We start from the raw sequence: 13,569 nt of genomic DNA on the forward strand, positions 1-13,569 counted from the left end.
GAAGCCCATAGCAGAAACGGGCAGTTGCCACGAAGAAAGACCCCTCAAATAGGAGCAGGGATGGGGTAGGGTGGGGTGTTGGCTTGGCGGAAGGGGGAGGGAACTAGCTGGTGTCGTCGTGACCTTGTCATGTTGTGACAGACACTTAGCAAAAATCTCTACCTCGAAGAATCTGGAGCCCACTGAGCCTCTAATGATGGTAATAAAGCGTTTGGCAAGAGGCGAACACGTTTGCGCGTTGCCAACACGCGCTGCTCTTCAAGCAAGATGGGGGTAAAGAGAGAGAGGGGAGTTGTTTGCATGAAGACATAGGCCAAAAGCTGTGTGCTCAGGCCAAAGAGCATGAGATCAGTCTGTCTACCAGGGCCGGCATCAAAGGGTCACCCTACAGCTGAGTATTTCGGGAGAGTGTTGCTTTAGCATCCTTAGAACATGACTTTAGATGTCTTTGGCAGGCGAGGGGGTGGTGGTGGTGGTTGTCATTCTGATTTAAAATGAAGGGGGGGGGGGAGTTGGAGCAATAGGACAGTGGGTAGGGCATTTGCTTTGCACATGGTTGATCCCGGTTCTATCCCCAGCATCCTATATGGAGCACTGCCAGGAGTGATTCCGGAGCACAGAGCCAGGAGTAACCCCTGAGCATGGCTGGGTGATGGCCCTCAAACCAAAATATTAAATAGAGGGTCAGTTTGCGCCAGGCTGTTTTACTTGAGGTGTCCCAGAGGGGAGCGGGTGAGACCCTTCCCCGCCCCCAAGGGATTCAGTCCCAGCAGCCGAAAACCTCCAGAATTCAACTGCTGACATGCTCACGGCTGCTCTCCACATGCTCGGGCAGAGCCTCACCCACAAGTGAACCTTTTCTTGGACTGTGCGGCCGCAAATGCGACACTTTATAGGACACACCCTACCCATACCCCAAGAGTACCGCACCACATTTAATGGGATTCAAAGTAGGAGGCGATCAACCTTAGAGGGAAATATTATATTATTTCGGTTCTGCTTTGGGGCAGGGATTGGGGTTCGGGATGGAAACGTCCAAACTATGGTGGTGGGAAGGCTTAATGGTGGTGGGATTGGTGTTTGAATATTAAATGTAAACAAATATTGTGAATTGCTTTATAGCACTGTCCTCCCGTTGTTCATTGATTTGCTCGAGTGGGCCCAGTAATGTCTCCATTGTGAGACTTGTTGTCACTATGTTTGGCATATCGAATATGTCATTGGTAGCTTGCCAGGCTTTGTCATAGGCAAGATACTCTTGGTAGCTTGCCGGGCTCTCCGAAAGGGGTGGAGGAATCGAACTTGGGTCGGCCAGGTCAGCCGCGTGCAAGGCAAATGCCCTACCCACTGTGCTATCGCTCCATTGTGAGACTTATTGTTATTATTATTTTTTTTTTGCATACTGAATATGTCACGGGGAGCTTGCCAGGCTTTACCATGCGGGCGGGACACTCTTGGTAGCTTGCCAGGCTCTCGAAGAGGGATGGAGAAATTGAACCTGGGTCAGCCATGTGCAAGGCAAACGCCCAACCCTCTGTGCTATTGCTCCAGCCCAAACTACTTTATAAAATTAAAAAAAAAAAAAAAAAGGAAAAAAAGAAATAAGAGGGTCAAGGAGAGAGCCATTGAAGCACAGGCTTTGCATGCTTGAGTCCTGGGTTCGACCCCCAGCATCTGGTGTCCCCCAAGCCCCTTCAGGAAGTTCAACCTCTAAGCACCAAGCAGGAAGTTGATACACAGTACCACAGGGTGTGGCCCCTACCCTCAAAATCATTGTCACTATCACCCCATTGTTCATCGATTTGCTCGAGTGGGCCCAGTAACATTGTGAACCCCAAAATCAAAGTAATAAAAAGAGAAAGCGATGGGTTATGCCAGGGAGTGAGAAGGCATAGCTGTCCAGGGAGATTCGGGCAGAGCTGTTGGCACTCAGCCTGGCTGGCAGCAGCCGGCCCATTTCGAGGCTGGACCGCAGAGCGTGTCCCATACAGAGACGAGAGGCACATCCTGGGGTCCCCCCTGGGCCAAGTCTGAGTGTGCCAGGTGTGTTGGGATGGAGGCCCCTGTTGGGATGGGCTGTCCCTGCCTGCTGCAGATTCCGGGGGGCCAGGCCCAGCTGGGGGTGAGGGGTGATACTTCAACTGGCTAGACAGAGGTGGGGCAGGACCCACAGCGGCAGGAGGACATTTGAGACGGGACAGCCGTGGGCCTGGCCAGCCCCCCGAGAGGAACAGATTCAGCAAAGAGCCTTCCTAGAGGGCCAGAAGTGCTGAGGCAGCGGGGACAGGGGGCATCCCTGAGGGGCCCCTCCCAGGGAGCAGCATGGGGCTGGGATTTTGGCAAAGAACACAGAGATGGGGGCCTTGTACTGGGTCTGGCTAACTTCAGGGGAAGCCCCTCAAGGGTGCTCCTGTGCGTTCCCCTGGGAAGGGTCTCGGTCCTTCCGGAAACATCCTTCCCTCTGGTTCCACCGTGGTGGCCTCCTGGTGGATGTGCGTGGCTCAGTGCTCTCCAAGCTCCCTGTGATGGCCAGTGTCCGGGGGCTGCCTGGATGATGGCCTGACCCCACCCCTGTGCCTCGGTTCCCCGGGTCTGGCCATCCGCGTGGAAGGGTGACGCTTCTCCTGCTTGGGAGAGGCTCACTCCATGGCACTGACATACACCAGTCAGGTGGGCACAGCTGTAGGCTGTTTCCCACGTGCTCCAAGGAAAGTGGTTGGGGGGAGATCTGGAGGGGCCCAGACTTACGGTGGCGCTGGCAGAACTTGATCCCCGCCTCACTCACCACCACCGTCTTCCTGGGGAGCAGGAAGCAACCCCCCCCCCCCCATCGGACCCCCTGTGGGATGACCAGGATCCTCAGAGATGGCCCTGTCTCAAGGTCCCATGGGAGCAGGCCAGCTGGCCTTGGGGCCTGCTCACGGGGCCTGGCCTCGAGGAAGAGGGGAGCCTCCAATGCCCCCCTTATACCCAGGCTGGGTCAGAACCCCCATAATGCCTGTCCCCCCCTTCCCTCCTCCCCGCCCCGCTTGGGTCCAGTCACTTGCCTGCTTGTGGGCTCAGAGCAGCCTGGGGGTCCGAGTGGAGACCGGCTCCTGCTGACTCGCCCTGGGGTAACCTTGGTGGGTCCACCTGGAGGGGGGCAACCACCCGAAATGTCCTTCCTGGTCCTTCTTGGCTGCCAAACCTCCCCAGTCCCCTGGTGAGAGGAGGGAAAACTCCTTCCGCCCCCCAAGGCCACTGGGGGTGGGGGTGGGGAGCCGAAGGGAGTCAGAGCAGCAAGAAGGACACTAGGGACAGAATTTCAGGGGAGGCCCTGAGGGGTATAGCCTTGGCCCCAAACACACACACACACACACACACACACACACACACACACACGCACACTCACACACATCTACAACTCTCACAATCACATATACTCACACACATATACATACAATCACATACACTCATACAAACACGCTCACACACACACACACACTCACACATATACACTAGCACACACAGAAACATGTGCACTCACACAGGCTCACACATATGCAACCACAACACACATGCTCTCACACATGCCCAGTCACTCACACACACTAGCACATGCTACATACATGCACGCACCCCCCTAGTCTCCCCCCACACCTCTCTCTCTGTAGGCCAAGACTAAGGCCACCCCCTATATAGAGTCCAGAAGGACAAGGGGGGGTCTGAGGGACACCAGGGGTCCCGCCCTGGGCCCAGCTCACTGCCTTAGTGCTTCGTGGCCCCTCACCTCAGTCCTGCACACCCTGGAGGAGACTTACGTTACCCCAACTTTACAGAGGATGCCTCGGGGGACCCTGTCCTAGGTGGGGCCATCCCAGCACCGAGGGCCTAGGAGGTGAGTCCAGGGTGGGACTGGCACCTCCCCACGTGGTCAGCCCTCAGCTGGCCGGAAGCCAACAGTGGGGTGCCTGGCTAGCTGTGCCTCTCCCACCTGTGGCTTCCGACCTCTGAGCCTCGGTTCCCTCCTGGGTACCCTAAGGAGGCTGGATTTAAGGGGACTGGCCGTTCCTTCTCAAACATTCTAGATGCCTGTAGAGGACGTGGAGATGAGGGTCCCACTGGTAGGACAGCATTACTTCCTCTCAGCCTGGCTTGGGGGCTGAGGTGGGTAGAGAGAGTCTGGCCTCTGTGGAGGGGCTGTGGGGAGCAGCGGGGGCAGGAAGGAGCAGCAGAGCCGGGCCTGGGCCCCCCACCGCCACCCGCACTCTGGCTTTGCAGCAGAGAGGGTGTACAAAGGCAGCCCCCAACCTCAGCTATTAGCCAGGATTTCTTTCCAAGGAGCTTGTGGTGGCTGGCTCCCGGAAGTGGGGTGCAGACATGGGTCCTCTGCTTCCCGGAGAGGGGGCCCCTTTCTGTGTCTGCTCGGCACCCCCCGCCCCCCACCCCCACCACATGCCAAAGCCAGCTACAAGCCTTAGGAGTGCTCTGAGGTCTCCAGAGCAGGAGGGGGAGGAGGGGAGGGGAGGAAGGAGCTTGGAGGGGAGGGGGGACACAGGGGATGGGTGCAAAAGGAGGAGGAGAGAGGAGGGTGGGGAATGGACAGGAGTAGGGGAGGAGAGAAGGAGGGGTGAGGGGAGGAGAGGAGGAGGGGAAGGAGGGGATTGAAGGGGAGGAGGGGAAGGAGGGGGTTGGAGGGGAGGAGGGGAGGAGGAGATGAGGGGATGAGGGGAGGAGAGGAGGAGGAGAGGAGGGGAGGAGAAGATGCGGGGATGAGGGGGAGAAGGGGAGGAGGGGAGGGGAGGGAGGGGGAGGAGGGGAGGAGGGGTGAAGGCTGTTCACAAGCAGCCGTCGGGGGATCATCTGGACTTGGGTGTATGTGACCTGGCTACCACATGGTTGTGCATGTGTGCGTGTAGGTGCCTGCGTGTATGCATACGTGTGCCTGTGTGTATGTGCCTGTGTGTGCATGCATATGTGTGAATGTGTACATGTGCACACACGTGTGTCTGTGCGTGCAGTGAGGAGTCCCTGCGGGCTGTGTGACCTTTCCCTGGCTGAGCTTTGCCTCATCCCTGGAAGGAATCTGTAGCCAGGGGCGCCCTGAGACCTCCCTGGCTGTCCGTCCCCCACCGTGCCAGGAAGCAGGCCGTGGGCATCCCCCACCCCCCGGCAGCACATGCCCCACAGGTGGGGCAGACTACATGTGTACATGCGTGTGCATGTGTGAGATCTCAGTGCCTGTGACTGGTGCGGGTGGGTCACTCATGCTGCCCATGCTGGCGGGTGCAGAGGTGCCAGGGCAACCCACCTGCCCACTTCGCAGCCCCTCCCGGGGACTCAGTGGTCGCTGTGACGGTCGGTTGCTGTGACTTGGAGCATCCCAGTGTTCTGATGATTCTGCTGGAGGGTTGCCATGACGATCCCCTGTGTGCTCAGGAGGGAGACATGGGGGAGGGGAAAGGGAGACAGGGTGGGGGTGGGGACGCCAGAGATGCCCCCCCCAATCAGACCTGGTACCTCCAGCAGCCCCTGGTCTGGAGGGCCCGGTCAGGGCGGGATGCGCTCACTTGTTAACTGGGCCTCCCTGGAGCAGGGCGACCAGGGCAGAGACAGCCCGCCCCCAGGACACCCAGGGAAGACCAGGTGAGAGTTGGGCAGGTAGAGGGACTCAGAAGGAGCTGGGGTCCGGGAAGTCCTCCACCCCCAGTCATGTTCTGACAGTAGGCATGTGCCGCTGATGTCCAAGCTGGGCCCCACCCCCCCACCACGGCGTGCTTCCGGCACAGCTCAGGGAGGTCTCGGGGGTCCTCTCCACCCCTGGTCTCAGGCCAGAGAGTCCCTGCAGGGATGAGACTCAAAGCTCAGCCCCTTGTCCCCTGACAACTGCACCAGTTTCTCTTTGGGGTCCTCGGAAGAGAGGCATTATCTTTGAAGAGGCCCAGAGAGGGGAGGGAAGGAGAGAAAGGACGCACAGCCTGCAGAAAGGGGGTGGGGGTGGCAGGGTTGTCTGAGGCCTGGCACTATTCTCCGTCCAGCAGGCCCCTCTCGTCTGTGCGCTTCGATCTGCTGCTGCAGAAGGCACTGAGCCCCCGCCCCATTCCCTGCCCACGTCCCCTCACCGGTCACAGTGCCAGGCTCTGCCTTGGAGAGTCTCCTAGTGGTTGGCAGAACTTAGCAGAGGGCGGCAGCCTGCTCCTGGTGTCCTGCGACCTTGGGCTGGGGTCGGGGTGCCCTGCAGCCCCTGAGTTCTGAGAAGCAGCTGCAGGGCCAGAACCCTCAAGCCCCTCAGGCTGTCTCCAGCTCTTAATGCTTTACAGGGGTGAGGATAGGGGGGTGCCCAAGGGGAAGCCGTGGGGGCTCTCCAGCTAAGTCCCACCGTGAAGATGCTTGCCAGGCTAGTCTTGGTGATGGGAGCCAGCCAACAGCCTTTTAGGATGACCTGGGGTTACTGGGGTTTCTAGCAAACCTGCTTCTGGGGGTTGCTAGAAAGTTCTTCGGGGAATAGTTGAAATAAGTACCAGGAAGTTCGCTGGAGGCCAGCCGCACATGTTGGGGGGAAAAGCAGCTCAGTTAGAGAAGGGAACACCAAATAAAGGGTGTTGGGAGGATCCTCCCCGGATGGGAGAAGCACGCTGAAAATAGACTATAGACCAAACATGATTGCCACTCAATTCCCCTCTTGCAAACCACAGCACCCAAAAGGAGAGAGAGAACAAAAGGGAATCCCCTGCCACAGAGGCAGGGTGGGATGTAGGGAATGGGGGGTGGGAGGGCTACTGGGATCCGTGGTGGTGGAGAATGGGCACTGTTGGACGGATGGGTACTCAATCATTGTATAACTGAAACCCAAGCACAAAAATTTGTAAGTCTACAACTGTACCTCATGGGGTTTCACTAATAAAAATTAAAAAAAAATTCTTCGGGGGGCTGGAGCGAAAGTACAGGGAGCAAGATGCTTGCCTGGCACGCAGATGACCCGGGTTCCACCCGCAGCACCCCTTACAGTCCCCCAAGCCCTGTCAGGAGTGATCCCTGGACACAGAGCCAGGAATTAAGTCTTGAGATGGCTGGGGGTGACCTCAAAGTAAATAAATCATTAAAAGTTCTGATGACCCTAAGATTGGGTTTGGTTTGGGTTTTTGGGGGGTTGTGAGGGGAGGGGACGACACCAGCAATGCTCAGGACTTCCTCCTGGCTCTGTACTCCTGGTAGAGCTCAGGGGCACCATATGGGGTGCAAGAAATGGAGCCCAGCTCAGCCCAATCACTAGGGCCCCATCCCTCAACTGGGAAGCCTTGGAAGGTGAGTTCTGAGTGACACACTCAGAGAAATCTTACCTGCAAGAGAGCAGGGGGTTAAGTGGATTCCAAGAAGTTAGGGTCAAAATGATGCTCCATTATGGAATGTTCTGGGCCTTGTTCCACGCAGACTGTACAGCCTGGCCTTCTCAACACTGCCTTGGGGGCCTGCTGCTCCCCTACTCACCGTCCAGTGGGGACACGCTGGGGTGATCAGGGCACTCCCTCCCCCTCCCTGGGCACCCAGCATCTCCCGGATGTTGTCTGGTCCATTCCATCATGGCCCAGGGAGGGCATCTCTCCATCCTTCATCTCTCCCTGGGTCCCACCCGGGTCCCACACAGCCTCGAAGGGAGATTTCGCTGCGTGGCCCCCGCCCTGCACCTACTGCCATCCTGGTCTGAGTGTCAGCCCACAGCAGGCTCAGAGATGCCAGGGAACTTCCCCAGAGACATACACGCAGCCAGGTGGAGGGCTCCTGGGATCACTTTTGTCTTTTTATATTTTGGCGGGGGGAACACCAGAGATGCTCAGGGACCACTCCAGGCAGGGATCAGGGGACCGTGTGGGGAGGCAGGGATTGAACCGTGGTCAGCCACATGCAAAGCAAGAGCCCTGCCCGCTGTTCTCTGGCTCCTGTGCCCCCAATCCACTCTTTTCCCAGTGGGGTGCCGGCAGGGGCAGACAAGGGGTCCCCTTGGCAGAGACAGAGCAGGCACTGTTCAGAGGAGCCAGACCCTCATCGGGGACTGGGGCTGCTCAGACGGGTGCACCCCATGATCATGCTTCTAGTCCGCTTGGCTCTGGGGCAGGGGTGAGGGGGTAAATTAGGGAAGGGGACGACACAATAAGGAAGGGAAAAAGTGCCAGAGAGGCAGGCTTCGAGGGGGTGGGGCAGGGGCTCGAAACTGGGGACACGTGCAGAATAACATTGCCACAGGGAGCTCAGGTTTATCAGGTTACACCCATCACAGTGCTCCCGAGTCACTCCCATTCCTCTGTTTATCTGTAAACTCTTCTCTGTGCTCTCCTCCCCAGTCAGTTAATCACCTTTTCTCCCTAATCAGATTCTGTTAGCTTGTCAGATCAGATCCTTCTAAGGACACTGAACTTGTAAGTTATGTCCTTTGCAGAGTTTACCTTAAAGCAATGTCCTTTCTGTATGGACTGGAAGACAGTTAATATCATGCTTTGTAACTTGGGAGTTGATTGACTCCGAATAATATTTACTCCTGGGCATCTGCTTTCTTGACTCAGTTGCCCTTAGTTCCTAGCACCCCAAAAGCAGCTGGGACGAGGAACTGAATGGACCCAGGGCAAGCTGTGAGCTACCCTGGCATCGAAATGGGCCAGGCCAAAGCGCCACGATACTCAACTATAAGCTGAGGGCACAATCATGGACAAATGCTGTCATGATCCAAAAGTAAGTAAGTAACGACGAGACTAGGACCCTGCTGGGCTAGGAAGACTAACCTGGCCTGAGGACTGTAATATATATATATATATATATATATATATATATATATATAGTGAGATATCCTCAGGAAGAACCAATCACGATCACGATCACGACCATCCTGTTATTCGTTGATTGCGTCGAGCAGGCCCCAGTAACGTCTCCTTCGTCCTAGCCCTGAAATTTTTAAGAAAGTGCCATATTCAAGGCTCTTTAGGAGAATGAGACCCATCATTGTTACTGGTATTTGGCATATTGGGTACGCCACGGGAAGTTTGCCAGACTCTGCCGTGTGGGCAGGTTACATTTGGTAGCCTGCCAGTTTGTCCAAAGTAGGAATGAGATAATAAAATGTGGCGTGGCCGCAAATGCGCGGGCCGCAGCGTGCTTCCAGGAGCTGAGTTTTATAGTCTCTGAGTCTTGGCCATTGATGGGATTACATGGTGCTGGGGGGCCAGTTGGTGGGTGTGACCCCCCTCCTCCCCCCCTCCCCCCACCTACTGGAATTTGGAGGATGTGGGTGGAGGATGCTCAGGCCCGATCGAATAGGCTTGGAGATCTCAGCCCCAGGACCCGCATGCCTTTGTTCCTCTGCCGGTACCTTTGGAAGAACCAAACTGTAAGTTTTCTCTTACTGTGCTCATACAGAATGACATTGCTTAGAAATATTAGAAGTAGACTTACTACAACTATTTAAGTAGATTACCAGCTAAAGAAAGAACACACCCTTGCTGGGATCCCACCCTTGAGCAGATTGCCTAGTAATCTGGAATAAATCTCTTTGGATGAGATTTAATGCTTGAGTTAATCTCCCCGAGGAGTGGTCTTACCTCTCTTTGCTGATTTGTTAATGTTCAAAGCACCTTTGTGTCACCACCCTACGTGATTGCTATATAAACTAAGACTGTAAGCTCGAAGGGGCCTGGGCTCGAGAGAGCAGAGACTGAGGCTTCGGCAGAGGCTCAAGCTGAGGCGCGGGCTCTGGCTCGGGAGCTTGGGCTCCGGAGGGCAGAATCAGAGGTGAGAGTGAAGATTGGAATAAACTACAATTGAGGGGCTGGAGCGACGGTACAGTGGGTAGGGCATTTGCCTTGCACGCAGCCCACCTGGGTTTGATTGCCAGCATTCCATATGGTTTCCTGAGCACCGCCAGGAGTAATTCCTGAGTGCAAAGCCAGAAGTAACCCCTGAGCATCGCCGGGTGTGACTCAAAAAGTAAAAAAAATAAATAAAAAATAATCTCTTTCTTTGAAAAAAAAAAAATTACCATTGATACCGACCAGCCTGGCCCCAGCCTGGCCCTCGTTCATTCCTTCACCGAGCCATCGCCACTGACCTCCCTCAGGTGGGGGAAATGGTTCGAGATTTCCGAACGCGGGTGGCGGGAGAGATAGACACCGCGGGACCTTCAGAAAACACACAGACACAGGTGGAGGGACTGGTGTCGGAACCACGTACGCCTGAAAATTCAAATTCTCTCCGAAATAACTTCCGTAGTTTGCAGTGATTCGCTAAATAAATAAATAAATAAAAAGAAAATCACAGCTGAAGGAGACGGCCCACCTGAGCAATGCCAGGTCAGCACAGCAGCATTTCATGAAGCATCAGTCCCCGGAAACCGCACAAGCAAAGGGACTCGGGTCGAAACAGCAACCCAAGCTCTGGACCGCAACCCCCCAGCATCTAACAGGAGAAAACACGGCACGGGAGGGAGGGCAAACGGGGATAAAAACGGGCCCACAGTCAGAGGCAGGTGGGGGGCTGGGGGCCCCTCAGGACCAGGCTTGACTCGCCTTCACATTGGGAGGTGGCCCAGGGCGAAGGTCCCTCCAACCCCCGCACCCCCCGCCCCCATGAAGGCCCGATTTCTTCCTTGTCTCCCTTCTCCCCAGGGTTCGGGTCGCATCCCCGGCTCCCGATTTCTTCCTTCTCTCAACCGGAGACGCCAGCCATCAGCTTTGCCAAACCAGCTGGGGTGGGGTGACAGGCTGGGCCCGTGGCAGGGAACCCCTCTGACCCTCCTCACCACTGTTGGGGTGTGCACTCCAGCTTCCACAGCGGCCTGGGGCAGACTCCCCCCCCGCCCCCCACCGAGTGTTTGCGGCAGGCCATGCCACCCACTCTATCAGCAGAGGCTGTCTGAGGGGAGCCCGCCCCGGCCCCAGCCCTGGCTCCTCCGAAGGGCAGGACGAATTCCCAAAACCACAGTCATGCCAGCCCGCCCCCCTCCCCCTCGCTGGGCCTGTGACAGGGAGTGCTACGAGGACCGTGGCCGCCAGACTGTCATGCTCACTCCCACCTTCCAACCGCCACTTCGCTTCGTAGTTGGAGGAACCGGAGCTCAGAAATTTGCCAAATGGGGGTCTGGAGTGATAGCACAGCAGGTAGGGCGTTTGCCTTGCACGCGGTTGCCCCGGGTTCGATTCCCAGCATCCCATAGGGTCCCCCGAACACCACCAGGAGTAATTCCTGAGTGCAGAGCCAGGAATGACCCCTGAGCATCCCCGGTGTGACCCTCAAAGCAAGAAAATAAATTAATTTGCCAAGCAGGCCAAGCGGCTGTGACGTGGGGATCCCGAGAGAGGGGATGCCGGGAGAAGGCACTGGTCCTGCACGCGCCAGGCCCCGCAGAGGGGGCCCCCAGCCCCACCAGGAGTGATCTCAGGGTCTGGCCCCCAAATGAATGCCAACAACAAACGAAAACAAGGAGGGGCTGGGGCCAGAGGCGAGTCCCAGAACTGAGCTTCTCTGCTGTCATGGTAACGGGAGGACCAGCAGGCCAGGATGACAGCGCAGCAGGGAAGGTGCTTTGTCTTGCATGCATCTGTCCCGGGTTTGACCCCTAGAACCCCATATGATGCTATGAACCCTGCCAGGAGTGACCCCTGAGCACTGCCGGGTGTGGCCTCCCACCTCCTTTCAACCCCCCCCCAAAAAGGGTGGGTCAAACTCAGGGCTCACCTGTGAGCTCTGGAGGGAGACCCTTAGCCCTGGCGCTCACGTGATACAGCACTGGAGGGGGCCCTGGTCCCATCCGCCCAGCTCAGGCCCCCACCCCGAAGTTCTAGAGGTGTCCTGAGCCCCGGTTCTGTCATCCCACCTCACACCCCTCGGTGCCCCAAACCCACAGGCTCAGAGTGGACGCACCCCGATATCAACAGGGACATGTGTGTCCACACCAGAGGGCTGATCACATACTGCCCATCTCCCCACCCCTGACCGCGCCTCCCCTACCAGGTCGGGGGCCTGGGGTCTGCCCTAGCACCCCCACTCTATGTGCAGGGGTGCAGGAAGGGCCCGAGACCGTCCCCCTGCCAGGCTGGAGTGCTGCTTCATTGTCGTCTGAGATTGCACTAGCAGATGCAGAGTTGCCGCCATTGGCTGGGAAGTTCCCCATGGTTTTTCCTTCCTGCATTTTTCTCATGGCGTACAAAGGATGCAGGGCCAGGAGGAGCTGGGAGTGACCCCCAGCAGGACAGGACCCTGGTCCCGAACCCAGTTCCAGCCGGGAAGCTGGTTTCCCCTCGGGCCAGGGGGCCCAAGTATCAAAACCATTTCAGCAAGGACAGGAAGAGACAGGCAGCAGGCGGGGGCCTCACAGAGGGGCCAGAGCTGAGCCCGGGGGTGAGGTGGCAGGATCGGGCCAGGCCAGCACATTAGGGGACCAATTACCTGGGGAGCATGTGGTGAGGTGGCCGGAAGGGAGCCGAGCCGAGATGCGAGGCCACTCGGCATCTGGATGCTCCATCCTGCAGGGGCCTTTCAGGAGGGAGGTGCTGCGCCTGGTGCTGGGCCTTAATGGGGTCGGCCTCCCTTACACCTCCCTGCAGCCCCTGGGCCTGGCCCCAAAGTGCAGGCCCTGGAGAAAGGCCGGTCACAGGGCCTGGGAGCCACCACCAGCCCCAGGAGGAGCAGGGTGGGGTCTACAGGGCCTGTAGAATGTTTCCCCTAAAGCAATTCCCGTTCTCAATGTGCTGCTGTTGATGCCGCCAATGCATCTATGGATTGGACCCTCACAGGACCCTGAGTCCCTTCCACCGCGAGGAAACAGCAGCTGGGCCCTGGCTGGCAGGTCCCAGGGGGCTCAGCTTGGACGGACGGGCGGGGAGGGACCTAAGCCCTGGCCCCACCGGCCCTGCCAGCCTGCTCACTCTCCTCCAGGGCCCTGCTGAACCCACAGAGGTCGGGGCAGGGCGAGCAGGGGCTGGTCTCCCAGTCCCTCCCTGCAGACAGTCAGTAGGGGGTGACTTGGGGCCAGTCTGGTGCGGCCGCCCCGCCGGGGCCAGTGCCCGGTGCGCCTGCGCTATTTTCAGCAGGAGGTGGCGGCCCGGGACGCGGCAGGAGCCGGGGACAGCTCGCTGGCCGCGCTGGCCCTGGCTCTGTCTGCCCTCGCCACCACCTGCTCTTAGCGGAAGGGGCGTGTGTCTGTACAGAGGGAGAGAGAGAGAGAGAGAGAGAGAGAGAGAGAGAGAGAGAGAGAGAGAGAGAGAGAGTGTCTGTCTGTCCAGGAGCAGCCCAGTGGGAGCTGGCACAGGTGACCAGGGCCAAGTGTGGGGCTGGCTCTGCCCCAGCCTGCTCCCAGCCTCAGTTTCTCCTCTGTGCAGCAGGGACAGCCGTTGCTGTCTCAGGACTTTGGAGGAGGCAGGAGCTGCCTCCTCCCAGCCTTGAGCAGTCTAGCAGGGGGTGCCAGGAGGGGGCCCCTCGACTCTCACTCCCAGCCTCGCTGACTTCTGGGGGAGAAGAGGCAGAGGGCAGGGAGAGCGACCGGGAGGGCTGGGGGGAACCGTGATGACTTGGCCTGGACCCGTTTCCGGAGAACATTCCAGGCCTCTT

This window comes from Sorex fumeus, unplaced genomic scaffold (assembly GCF_029834395.1).
Source record: "Sorex fumeus unplaced genomic scaffold, SorFum_2.1 ptg000007l, whole genome shotgun sequence".
Classification (NCBI taxonomy): domain Eukaryota; kingdom Metazoa; phylum Chordata; class Mammalia; order Eulipotyphla; family Soricidae; genus Sorex; species Sorex fumeus.